This window comes from Anoplopoma fimbria, chromosome 14 (assembly GCF_027596085.1).
Source record: "Anoplopoma fimbria isolate UVic2021 breed Golden Eagle Sablefish chromosome 14, Afim_UVic_2022, whole genome shotgun sequence".
In the NCBI taxonomy this organism is placed as follows: domain Eukaryota; kingdom Metazoa; phylum Chordata; class Actinopteri; order Perciformes; family Anoplopomatidae; genus Anoplopoma; species Anoplopoma fimbria.
This window is the reverse complement of record NC_072462.1, coordinates 8,848,640-8,862,413: the sequence shown is the minus strand read 5'-3', so window position 1 is coordinate 8,862,413 and position 13,774 is coordinate 8,848,640.

Genomic DNA, 13,774 nt, shown 5'->3' with positions numbered 1-13,774 from the left:
ACCCATTCATACACCAACGGCACAACCTTCGGGACCAATTAAATGTCTTGCCCAAGGAAACATCGACAGGGACTACCGGAGCCGGGGATCAAACTGCCGATCCTCTGATTGGATGAGAACCCTGCTCTAACACTGAGCCACAGTTGCTTGTGATATCTCTGTAAACTACATTTTTTTCTGTTGTTTCAGACGGGGCTGCTGAGGAAGCGGGGTTGATGGTAGGAGACTCTGTCCTAGCTGTCAATGGAACTGATGTCACCAGCATTCCTCATTCTGAGGCTGCTGATTTGGCCAGACAAGGTATGCTGTTTCGAGGCCTTGATCCTAGAAAGAACTTTCATGTAGAGTATAAACTAACATGTCAGCACTCTGAGACAGAGTGATCAGAATGTATGGTTGAGGTTAGAAGAATGTGGCAGGGGTTCAAGGTGACACATCTACTCTGAATTTTGATTATGTTTTAAATTAACTTTGTGTTTGTTTTACATTTTTGCAAAATTAGAATATTGAGTATTTGAGTATAGAATCAAAACACTTAAATTAATTTTATTCGAAATGAAATTATCTTTTAGGTCCAGATGTTCTAACATTGACTATTGGGTCAGACATTGCTCGTGGTCCTAACACCCCAAGACCAGCGTGTCGTGGTTATCTACACAAGCGTACCCAGTCTGGTCTGTTCAAAGGCTGGAGGAAGAGGTGGTTTGTACTCACGCATGACTGCTGGCTTTTCTACCACAGACATAAACAGGTGAGCAGGGAGCAGTCCTTATTATGAATTCTTGTCTCTAAAAACAATAGTCCACAAAAAAAGGTAACAAGAAGGTTCTTTTTGACATTACTTCATGTTCATTACAGGATGAAGGCAAGAGGCAGGCTTTGTCCGCAGTCAAACTGGAAGGGGCTGAGGTGGGACCAGATGTTTCCCTGGGAAAACCATTTGTATTCAAGTGCCGCCCTCAATCCGGTAACCGAGTGTACTTCCTCTGTGCCACTTCCACCCAGGAGATGAAACGGTATAGTACAGACCTTTTGAAGATTCTAAACCTAAGGCAGTTTTAGTATGTTTTCATGCATCTGTTTTTATGTGTATTTTACATTTTCACAAAAAGCAAGATAGAAATGCTAATTATTGCAAGACTGTTCGGCTTGGCTAAAAAAAAAATTAAAAAAAGCCTGAAGGTGCATTCAAATAGATTTTTGGGGGGTTGAGTTTCAAACATCAACAGTGATTTAGTAAAAAAAAATGTTGGGATAAAGATCATGTTTAAGTTGTGTCTTTGTGATTTTAGGTGGCTTGAGGCTATGCAGAAAGCTATTCATCCCATCACACAGGTAACATCTAGACAATGCTGGGCAGTAGCTGCATTGCTAATTTAACTACATTTTTCAGAATCATGGTGCACAAGTAGTGCGGCTACATACATACAAGCTTCATTTTCCCAAACATTTCTGAAGCTCAAGCGTAGAGGAGCGTTCTGCTGCAGGCTGAAATAAAACTGTTCAATAACAGTAGGTAAGGCCATCAGCATACACACAGATGTGTAGCTCACAGAAGTGATCCATATGATTTTGGCATCATGTATCAATACTTGGATAGATGCTTACAACACCTCTGCCGCAGGGAATACAGACACACAAACTGTGTTAACTTGATGGAAAGGTGTTAGAGGGTGAGGACGGATGGGACCTGATCCAGAGGGAGTCACCGTGGCTGTAGACCTTCATATAAGGCCAAAAACATACTCTGTTTGATATTAATATGCTACATTGTACCACGCTGTACATTAGAGCGATGTGGTACAATAGGTGAATACCGTATTTTCCGCACTATAAGGCGCACTTAAAAGCCTTTAATTTTCTCAAAAAACGACAGTGCGCCTTATAATCCGGAGCGCCTTATATATGGATTAATTCTGGTTGTGCTTACTGACCTCGAAGCGATTTTGTGTGGTACACGGCGCTCTGTCAAAATGTTTTAGTACGACTTTGGTAAACTACAAAGCCGCACCGCTTGCAGCATTACGGCTACCGTAGTCAGGAGCGTCGCGGAGTAATACATACTGTGCTTCACCATAATATTACAGTGTGTGTGTATAAGGACCCCAAAATGGCACCTGTCAAGAGACACGCTTACGACGCGGACTTCAAACTCAAGGCTATCAGTCACGCAGTAGAACATGGGAATAGAGCAGCTGCGAGAGAATTCAACATTAATGAATCAATGGTACGGAAGTGGAGGAAGTTTGACTGACTGACTGTTTTGTTTCGCTTAATGCGCCTTATAGTCTGGTGCGCCTTATATATGAAAAAAGATCGAAAATAGACCATTCATTGACAGTGCGCCTTATAATCCAGTGCGCCCTATAGTGCGGAAAATACGGTAGTTGTCCATGGACGTTAGAACTAAGTGGGAGTTGATATTACATTATACAATATTATAACCTTCGTTATTTTATTTGGGTTGGTAATGTTCTTAAAAAAACAATTCTTTGTTAAATTTTTCTGAAATCTCATTACACCCCTACAGTGATTTTTAAATCAACATAAAAAAACTTGATATTTGTGTAATAAGGATTAGACGGACTACCTGCCTGTCTCCCTTTCTACCTGCGTGTCACTACAGTCTTCCACAAGCTGCTTGTGTGACAGCTGTGAGTTCTATCAATAGCCATGTTTGTTGTTTAAGTTTAAAATGATCATTTTTGGGGGGCGTTTTTGGAGGGAGCACTTGAGGACCGACCTGTCAGAATTTCTCTCTAGATTTAGTGATTCTTGGATCTGGTGCTGCTAACTACTTTCATTGGAATAGAGATGTCAAAACTGGTTGGGTTTTTAGTTTGGATCATTTTAAAAATTAAGCGTGCTCTTGCAAGTTTTTTATCATTACCAGCTCTAGCTTTGAATATAGTATTATATTGTTAAATTATCATATAATTTACATTATGCCTTTATGTATTTGCATTATATTATTATATTTTCATATTGATAGCATTGACTTAGTTAAATTACTTTTGCCATGTTGCTGTAGCTGTGCTTCTCCAGGCTTGAATGGATAAGAATGAATGTGTTAGGCTGTCATAATTGCTTATAACCTGATATATTGAGCCCCCAAGCTAACACTTATCTCATTTACTTCTCATGTATCAGAACCACGTGTGGATGGATGTCACCAGACACAACTCTAATCTTCCCCCGCTGGCTGTGAAAAACCCAGAGTGTCTTGGACTGCTTCATAAAATGGACAAAAACAAGGACATGTGGGTACAGCACTACTGCATTCTGAAGGATGGTTGCCTCTACTTGTACAGCGGGATCCGTGCAACTCATGCACATGGTATGATATATGTCATATTTCAAATGTGGCATAGCATTTTTGTGGGTCTGCAGAATTTAAAATGTTACAGGATTTAAGGTGCATTTAGGTTTTGATATTTTTTATCGCTTCTTTGCTAGAAATTAAAGTTATATATTGTCATAATAACTAAAGTAGAGAAGGACGGATTGATTTCAGCTGATCGGCCATGAGCAGCGGGCTAAAAGAGGCTGATATACTTTGTGTGTTCATCACTACGAGCAACACCTTCACATTACACATTCATTTAATGTATTGAGAATATACAAATTTTGATCACTGCAGTTTTATTGAAGCATAAACCCAAGGCCAACTTGTCATTTCACTGTAAATTAAGGTTGCTGTGTCCATAGTAAGCATTTCAAAGACAGTATATGGAATTAAGCTTAACATCACAGAACACGCTCATAAGAATCCTGAAGAACTATTATTTCTCATAGCTTTATAAATACACAGTTGATGAAGGTATTAAAATTGTTTGATCACAGAAAGGGTTTTATTCAAACTTAGAAAACAAAGAAGCATTAGGCTAAGTTAAAAAGCAAATGCTTTCACGCAGCCTGGGGATCATTTTCAATTCTATTTATTTTGTATAGCCCAATATCACAAATCACCAATTTGCCTCAGAGGGCTTTACATCTGTACACATACGACATCCTCTGTCCCGTGACCCTCACATTGGTACAGGAAAAGCTCTCCCCCCAAAAAATATCCCAGAATGGACTGAAGTGCAATAGATGTCATGTGTACAGATTGAAATGACAGAATAAAATGACAACATAGTCAATCCATATGTAATAACTGATACAAATAATGATTTGTCCCCTTAGGGAATGGTCACTGCAAAGCAATACAGAGTTATTTTTAATGATCACCTGTGTCCTGTTATGAAACATTCCGTCATGTTAAGAGTGAAAACCATACCTCTCACTCATGGGAGATATTGGACCATGTTAGAAAGTACTCTCTAACCCCATCATTAAAACACCAAATGGGGAATTAGGGCTGGACTAAATGACAATATATAGTCAAAACGATATAAAAATATCTACTGTTAATATTTTTCTTTTATCGTTTCTATGGTGATGTTAGAAAAACAGTGGCAAACTGCGTAACATAATATTTATGTTATTTGGGCAGTGCTTAAGGTTCTGATCCTTGCATTTTTGAGTGAAGCTGGAGCGAATGGGCAAAACAGCAAGAGCTCTTACCTTTAAAAGAGCTTATTTTGTATTTTATATATGGATACTGTTACATTTATATATAATAAACACTATTTCTGTGTGTAATGAAAAAATATTTTTGTTGAGAGATTAATTTATATAAAAATCACAAAATACATTTGTGAATCCCTCTGTGTACATTCATTAATAGTGAGACTGACCCCATAATCCCCTATTTAAAATTGGTCCTGTACTGTGCAAGAAGGCAGCAGAAGGCAACCACGAAATGGGCTGATATGCTTGGGGCAATTCTGCAAGGTTAATGTACATCCACTAAACGTTCTTGTGTCTGACAGTGTCTGACAACATTATGGAAAGAACCTTACTGAGAAATAAAACGTTTTTCTTTACCTCTGCTTTATCCGGTCTGTCTGTTACCTGGGAGATGTCTCGCTTTGAAATCTTGTCTCACATCCACATTGTCAAAATCTGCTGAAAATCTGTCATAACATTGAAAATCTCTAGATAACACTAAGCTACGCTTTCTTTACTCCATCACAACCAGCTCTGACAACATCGGCACTCCTCTCTCCAACTTTCACTGATATTTCCACCGTTTTCTTCCAGCAGCAAGTCACATGTCACAATAACATACAGACCAGATCAGGCTGTGAGGTAAAGTGTGTGGCTTTCGCCAAGATGCTGCTCCGATGTGCTGCAACTCAATCTACCATTATTTATTCACACACACTAGGGAGATCGATTGAAAGAACGAGTTGCTAGAAAGGATCCTTGCTAGAAATTTAAGCTATTTCAATTAAAGTTATTCAAGTTATAAAGTTATTTTCAAAATGTTATTAACATTATTAATAATTGGCTGATGTTTGTACCAAAATAGTCTATATAACATGATTTGTTGGGATAAACCACACCATTTTTTTAAATGAATGCAACATCTACATTGTCTGTGTCCAGGTAAATGTGTCTGTGTTTTCACCTGTGATAAGACAGGTCAAGCCAAACAACACAAGCAACATCACGTGTGGTAATAACTCCATGGCAAAAAAGCGTACCACCTTGTTTATGTCTCACAGCATCTTAAGAGGTTTTCAGTCATCTGGTCCTTGAATGGTGCGAAACCAATTCAAAATAACCGGGGTAACTTTCTTGCTTCTTCTGTTATTTGTGATGTGTTCTATAAAATGATCTATGCTTATAATGTCACTGAGTTTCCTCCCTACTATACAACTGCATTACGTCAATCTTTTTTACATCACCTTTTCCTGACCTGTTTTTATATATTTGACCGCTATTTTCTCAGACACTGATGAAGGAAATGTTAAACTCTGTCTTCAGGTGGGATCTACCTTCAGGGGTACATGGTGCGGGAGCAGCCGTATGGATCCAAGAAATCAACCATTGAGCTGAAACCGCCGTCTGATGAGTTTAAGACTTTCTACCTCTGTGCTGAAAATCCTAATGAGAATAAACGGTGAGGAGGCGACCTTTCTTTTATTTAGTGACCTTTCTACTGTAGTTTTTAAGTCTTGTGAGACTGAAGTGCAGGGTGTTTCTTTGCATTTCCATTGTATTTTAAATAACGAGACACAAGCCAGATGGTGCTTCACAACCATGTCCTGCAAAATAAGCAACTTTGTCATGGCTGTTGATATTTCTATAATTTTGTTTAATTTATTTATCTACATTCTCAGTGATATCCTCTTGTACACTTGTGTTGTGGCCCGTCTTAGTTAAAGGGCCATCTGGAACAAACCCTTCGGGATCTTGTGCTAAACCGATTGCCTGAACAAGACTGTTTGTGCCGACGACAAGAAAGAAATCACTTTTTTAATGTTTTAAACTATCTCTGTCTTAACCTCAGTACTTGTGTAGCTTATGTCTGAATCTCTGTGGTTTGGAGTTTAGTTTAACACATTCCTGTTTGAATTTGTAAGTGTTAAGTTTCTGCAAATCAAACATCTACTTGTCACGAGCCAAAGTTGTGGTATTACTCTAATGCCAAATAGTGCCACAAGGCGGTGCCTCCTTTTGTTGTGACCAGTGTGTAAAATCTCTGTCTTGTTGTCTGTCGACTCTTTCAGCTAATCGGCAATCTCGGAGCTAAGTAGCCAGCGCTGCTAGTTCTCTCCACTTACACCGACCACATTATGCACTACAGTAGCTTTGAATTAAAAGTATTCCACTAGAAAACCACTGGGTGGCTTTTATTGTGAAGGAGAGACAGGAAATCCATTGTCACTGAATGCTACTGTCCTTTAAAACTTAGTCTGCACAACAAGATATGGGCATGGTGCTATTTGGTCAGTGGATCTGTTATAATTATTGCATGGGATAAAAGGAAGGACAGAAAGAGTAAGTGAGTTGTTGGATGCAGCGCTGAGGTGGCTCCTCGCTCTTACTGAGGGTTGTGCCAACCATCACACCTTCAACACCTCAGCAAGATTACCGCACACCTTTAACTTGAAATGGTCATGGTTGTTCACGGCTGGTTTTGGCCTGATACAACTGGGCCACTTTTTCATTCTTACAGTTGATTGCAGCTCATTATTGGAGTAGAGACAATATTGATTACTGTCTTGTGTTATAGAACTCCTTGTTGTTATGTAACACAGCACATTTGCTTGACCAGTCATTACCAGCAGTGCTGCAAGCATCCCATCCTGAGCAGAGCCAACACATCCTGGAAATTGTGTTTATATAAAACTCATTTGCATCAATTTGTGAGAAGTATAATGCCACCTGAATCAGAATGAGAACAATTGCATTTAACCTAAAATGTTAATGCTTAACATATTAACGTATCTAGAAACTAGAGCATGATAAATGTTGGTATGCTTCTATTTAGGCTGACTAAGCACTTAATTAGGGAAAGACCGGGTCCTAGGTAAATAATAAAAAAGTCACAAAGGAAATTTGGTAGAAACTCAGGTAATTGCATCAGCTTTAGTATTGAAATCTTTGTAACAATACCCCGCCCTAGTAAAGTTATATGTTCATTAAGCTCCTTGAGTGGGAAGAGGTGAAACGCAGTGAATGAGGAAAACACCAGTTGAAGACTCAGTACAGATGTCATGTTGATTCTTCTGATGTTCTTTACAGATGGATCATAGCTATCAAAACTTCAATAAGGAAGTGGCTGCCTTTATGTCAGGCCCTTCAGGAGTACATCAATCGGCCATCAGAAGAGACCAGAATGTGATTTGGACGCACCCTGTGGATCGCTGGATGCGCTTCCTGTTTGTAGATAAGGGCACTTTGTTCCCCGTGCTGCTTTTTGTTACAGAGGATGAATTCACTCTGGGGAGGTCCTGAGAGAATTATGCCACAGTTTAAGTAGAGCCCTCAGTCAATGCCTGCTCATTTACATTCAGCTCAATTTCGAATGGCAAAGTCCAAAAGCAAATGTTAGGGACGAGAACAAAAACCGATAAACACTACTTTATATATTGCTTTTCATTTCCCTTTTCAGTTTTCCTACATTATTTTCTCTCTTTTGCCATACAATTTTTAATTGAAGCTCCTCCATTGGAACTTAAAGTTGGAATAGTTCAATTTTTACATGTATCTATGACTAAATGATCCTTTGGTCAAAGTAATTTACCATTGTGGCTTCTTTTCCATAGTTTTTCTCTGAGAAATTATCCTTAACACTTCCCTATCTCTTTCAGCACTGCTCCTAAATGCTTAAGATGGGTTGAATGCAGAGGTAATATTTCATTTATGTACCTGTATGTATGTATATGAATATTGGAATAAAGCTTAACGTCATTTTAAAGTTCTCATACATACAGTGTTTGGAATCTCTTAAAATCTTTGGAGAGGTTTCAATTTGTAATATGAAATACTTGCATTTCTATCTTACACTGATTCTGTAATACTGTGCTTTGTTTTTTATTGCTACACTGCAAACTCTTAGAATATGACTGCGCTCTTGTGCTTTTCGTACTGCTGTTACTCACTGCATAACAGCTAGTAATGCATCAATATGTTTGCCAAATAAATTCTACAATCAAATCCTTTTGAGCCTCTTGAGCTAATTTGCTTGCATATGCTACCTCAGTTTCATATGTGAGCAAAGTAACATTTATTGAATAACAATTTTATACAATTGAGTATATATTATGACTGAAAAGACATTGGCAGAAGCATAATACTTATATATACCTATCCTACATTCTTATCAATTAAGCTACCCTCAAAAAAGAAAATAAAAATATATTCACTCACCCTTGTAAGCCTCAAAAATAGCTTTGTAAACAATCCTTTTGAAAACCAAAAATTAGTTAAACATTCTTACACTTATGTGAGCATTGTTCCATAATTCAACCCCAAAAATACACAGTCTGGCAGTGACTTTGTTTTAGTTCCCAACATTGTTTTTAATTTTAAAATATACCAAATAATTACATTTCATAACATGAGATTTTAGAAACAATGGTTTTGGGGATCATAGTAACTAGCCTTATTCATAATACGTATAACTTGTTTTTGTAACTGTGTTGACTGTTATAAATGTTTATAAGTTGACCCCCACACCTCCATACAACAAGATATATAAGAAGGTATAAGTGAGCAATAAATGATATGAAAGACCTTATAAGTTAATGCATCTCTATATTTATACAGTATTGACTTTGAAATTATACCATTAATATAGTCAATATGTTGTCTCCATGTTATTTTATGATCAATCACAACCCCAAGGAATTTTGTTTCAAAAACACTTGATTTCCAGCTCCCTATCTATATAATCTAATATAATGAATAATCCAAATTTTCCTAAATCCATACTGATGTTCACTCAATAATTATTTCGACCTACACCAATTGACTTCGACAATTTCTACGTTTAAACCTTCCACCTGTCTCTTAGACCCGATCCCGACTAGACTGCTTAGGGAAGTTTTACCTTTAGTTAGCAATTCTTTATTAGAATTTATCAATCTGTCTTTACTAACAGGCCGTGTACCACAGTCCTTCAAAGTAGCTGCAATTAAACCTCTTCTTAAGAAACCCACTCTTGATCCAGAGGTGTTGGCTAACTATAGACCTATATCTAACCTTCCCTTCCTCTCTAAGATCCTCGAGAAAGCATTCGCAAATCAGTTGTGTGACTTTCTACATAACATAGTTTATTTGAAGATTTTCAGTCAGGATTTAGAGTGCATCATAGCACAGAGAAAGCACTGGTGAAAATTACGAATGACCTTCTAATTGCATCAGATAGAGGACTTGTCTCTGTACTTGTCTTGTTGGACATTAATGCGGCGTTCAACACCATTGACCATCAAATCATATAACAGAGACGAGAGCATTTGATTGGCATTAAAGGAATTGTACTTAGCTGGTTTTGTCACAGTTTTACTTCCATACACTCCTGTCATTAGCTGTTCACCTGCCTGTCACTCTGGCCGTTTCTCAATATGTGAACTTCTCTGTACTTGTGAACTTGTGAAACGTCATCTAGCGCGGCCCAAGTACTGTTCCAATACACAAGTTCGCATTCAGCCAAGTACGGTCCAGATACCCGGAAGTGTCCTCGCTCCGCCCATTATATCGGGGATGCATCGGAGTAGACTTGTGTGGACTTTGGACAGCCAAGTATCCCAGAATGCATTTCACCAGCAAACAAGAGCCGACAGTGGCGGAGACGGCTCACAACTGTCATCATATCATTGTCTAAATACTGCTGTTGTTGTGTAACGGAATTTAGTTTTAACATTTTTTTAAGCGAGAATGTAGTTGTTAAGACTTAAAATATGCGGTCAATTGATCCAGATAGAGCCTGTTTGAAAAAAGCGCCGACGTTTGTCGGAGATATGAGGGACCAGAGAGGAGACCGGGCGGTGGTGCTCATGTAGCCCGCTGACAGCAGCCTGATCTCGGCAAGGCCTCTCCAGATGTGCCGCTGGCTCCGGTGTCTCTGTGGTTGTGGTTGCAGATGTAACACAAAACATATACATATTAATATTTTTATATTTTCTAAATGAAAACGAAAAAAGGCAGGGTTGTGTTTTATATCATATTTCGTTTTATTGTCAATATATATGACTGAAGATAACCGGAGTAGGCGGGACCGACGAGCTGAGTTGGTGACGTCGTGACGTTGGTGACGTCATCAAGTTCGCTGCTGTTCCAATTGCAAAATGACCGTACTGCGTCCTCCCGTCCTCGGGAGTTTGTACTCCCGAGTCGAACTATCCAAGTATGAACTTGCAAGTTTGCAAGTCCATACTTGACCATACTTGGTATTGAGAAACGGCCTCTGTCTCTCAGTTCACTACGGCCACTCCCAGTTCCACTTCCAGCTCACAGCACAGCCCCTTCTCTCTCAGCACACCATCCCTCACCTAATCAGTATTACTCAGTGCACCTGTCTGCCACACCCACCTCATCAGCACAATCCCTTTCACCTGCTCACTCTGCTGCACTGTGCAGTCCTGTCTGGACTTCCCTGCCCTGCCTTGCCTGTGCCCTGGTCAACGACTCAGCCTTCTGTCCCCGACCACCAGATTCCTACCTTGCCTTTGCCCCGGTTACCCGCCTTAGCCTTCTGTCCCCGACCACGAGTATAGCCTCCGCTTGCTCTGGTTTCCGTCTGCCTGATCCCCTGCCTGTTTCCCTGACGGCTTGGCGTTTCCTTATAGGAATTCACGACGTGAGTCTGACCCTGCCTGTTTGTCTGACCCTGCCTGTTTGTCTGATCCTGCCTGTTTGTCTGCTGTATGTTCCGCTTTCAATAAAGCTGCTGCATTCAACTCCGTGTCCTGCCGCACTGCTTCTGGGTCCACACCACACCTGTGACAGTACGATCTGGCCAGAACATCGACCCAGCAATGTTTAAGGAGGAGTTGAATGAACTGTTGTACACCATCATCTGTATCCAGGGGGAACGACGGGGGGAGGTTGCACTCAAAATGGCACAAAGGGAGGCCTCCTCCATGCCATGGCTGAGGAACTATTTGCCTCTCTGGGCTACAGAGTTTCTGGGCACCCCTAGCCATCAGCCACCTAGCCTCCAGTCTCCTCCCCCTCAGCCTGTCCCTCAGCCTGCACCACAGCCTGCCCCTCAGTCCGCCCAGGACCCTAACCCATTCCTGGGAAGCCGCCTGGCTTATGGAGGGCCTCTGAGTATCCAGCTAGCCAGAGCAGGAAGGAGGCAGGGCAGAAGGAGAGGTCTGTTACCCAAATTACACGTCTCACCAGTTCCCGTCCCTCAACCTGTCCCTCAGCCTGCACCACAGCCAGCCTCTCAGCCCCGCCCAGGACCCTAACCCGTTCCTGGGAAGCCACCTGGCTTATGGAGGGCCTCTGAGTATCCAGCTAGCCAGAGCAGGAAGGAGGCAGGAAAGAAGGAGAGGTCGGTCCCCCACACTGCACGTCTCGCCGGAGGTCCGAACCTATGTCTCGCCAGTTCCCGCGCCGGAGGTCCGCGCCGAGGTCTCGCTGGTTCCGGCTCCTCCTGTCCCGTCGGCGTTCCAGCCGACTCCTGACCCGTCGCCGCTCCTGCCGACCCCTGCACATCCTGACCCATCGGCGGTCCGGCCGACCCCTGCACCTAGGGGTCCACCTCCTTTCGCTGGGCCGCAGCGTCCACCTGCTTCCCCTGGGCCACAGCGTCCACCTGCTTCCGCTGGGCCGCAGCGTCCCCCTGCTCCTGTTCGTGTTGGGTCGCAGCGTCCCCCTGTTCGTGTTGGGTCGCAGCGTCCCCCTGCTCCTGTTCCCGCTGGGTCACCAGAGCCCCAGGACCGAGAGACCTTGCCATCAGAGCCCCAGGCCCGAGAGACCTTGCTGCCAGAGCCGCAGTCTCAAGAGCCCCAGTCTCCAGAGCCCCAGTCTCCGGAGCCCCAGAGTCTCCAAAGTTATTGGTCATCATACTCACTCTTCCTGTCCACACTGGCTGTGAAAAGATCCCTACCTAATATGATTCCAACGCAAGTGATGGTGGACAGTCTTTTGTCGATGCAAAATTGTGAAAGTGAAAGATGCTGTCCATTTTTTTTTCTCCTGCTCATTAACATTAAAGGTACAATATGCAGCATTTAGGGGGATCTATTGGCAGACATGGAATTTAACAGTACAAATTGTGTTTTCATTATATTAGAATGAGCCATTTATATTCACATACATCCTCCACCATGTTTCTACAGTAGCCCAGATTGGACAAACCAAACACTGGATCTAGATAGGGCCATCCCTGTTTTCGTGTCTGGCCTTCTACACGCTTGGCACACGGGAGGAGTTTGTTAGTTGCAATTCATAGTTTTTACAGTCACGTGACATGCACGGCGACCTGGAGGGCAAAAGAGTAGGCCAAAAATAGCGGCTCGCTATTGAATCTCTATGGACAAGCACAAGCCGGTCAATTTTCCTTCTGTTTCAAGCCCAGAATATTTAGATCACCTCTCAACTGAAGAAAAATTAAGATATGAGATAAAACTGCAGGTTTTGGGAACCTGCGATCCATATACAGCACCCGCCGCCGTATTTCAATCGCTAAAGTCCGCTAAGTCCCTGCAGAGCTACACTTCGGCGATGTTTACATTTATCTTGTGGAGAATCCCTCACCTTACACTGCCACCAGGATGAAAGCATACAAAAGTACAGACAGTTACATTTATTTTCGATCTGGATGGGTCAATAATGCTGCCGTTTGGGAGGTGAAGGACAAGAAATTCTTCATTGTCAAGGCAAAGGTGAGTACTAATTTAACATTGGGTTAGGGTTAGGGTTGGGTACCCTAACCCATTTAATAGTCATTTTTTTCTAGTATTTTTTCAATACAAATTAATTCATCACTGTTTACATTAAAAACTTGTTAACTCAACCTTGTACAATTGTAGTGCTGTGTGATAGAAAGGGAGACAAGACTCTAAATGTGCCATGTGGTTTGACCAGAAGGCCGGAAGGGTGACAGCATCAAACATCCGAGCAGCCTGCCACACTAACCCAGACAAACCAGCTGTCTCCCTACTGAAGAAGCTATGCTATCCTGTGGCCTACAAGGACCCAAACAACAACACACCACACTCTCTCAGGTATTCACAGCCACTTTACACTAGATGAGAGCAGCACACAATGTTAATTAAATACACAATAAATTAAATGTCAGAAAATAAACAACATATCTGCTAATAAGGATGTTACTTTGAGTAATGTCTAACAGTAGTAATGTTACTGTGATATTAGCAATCTATATTGTTGTGATTAGCATTTAATACTATCATTTGATACT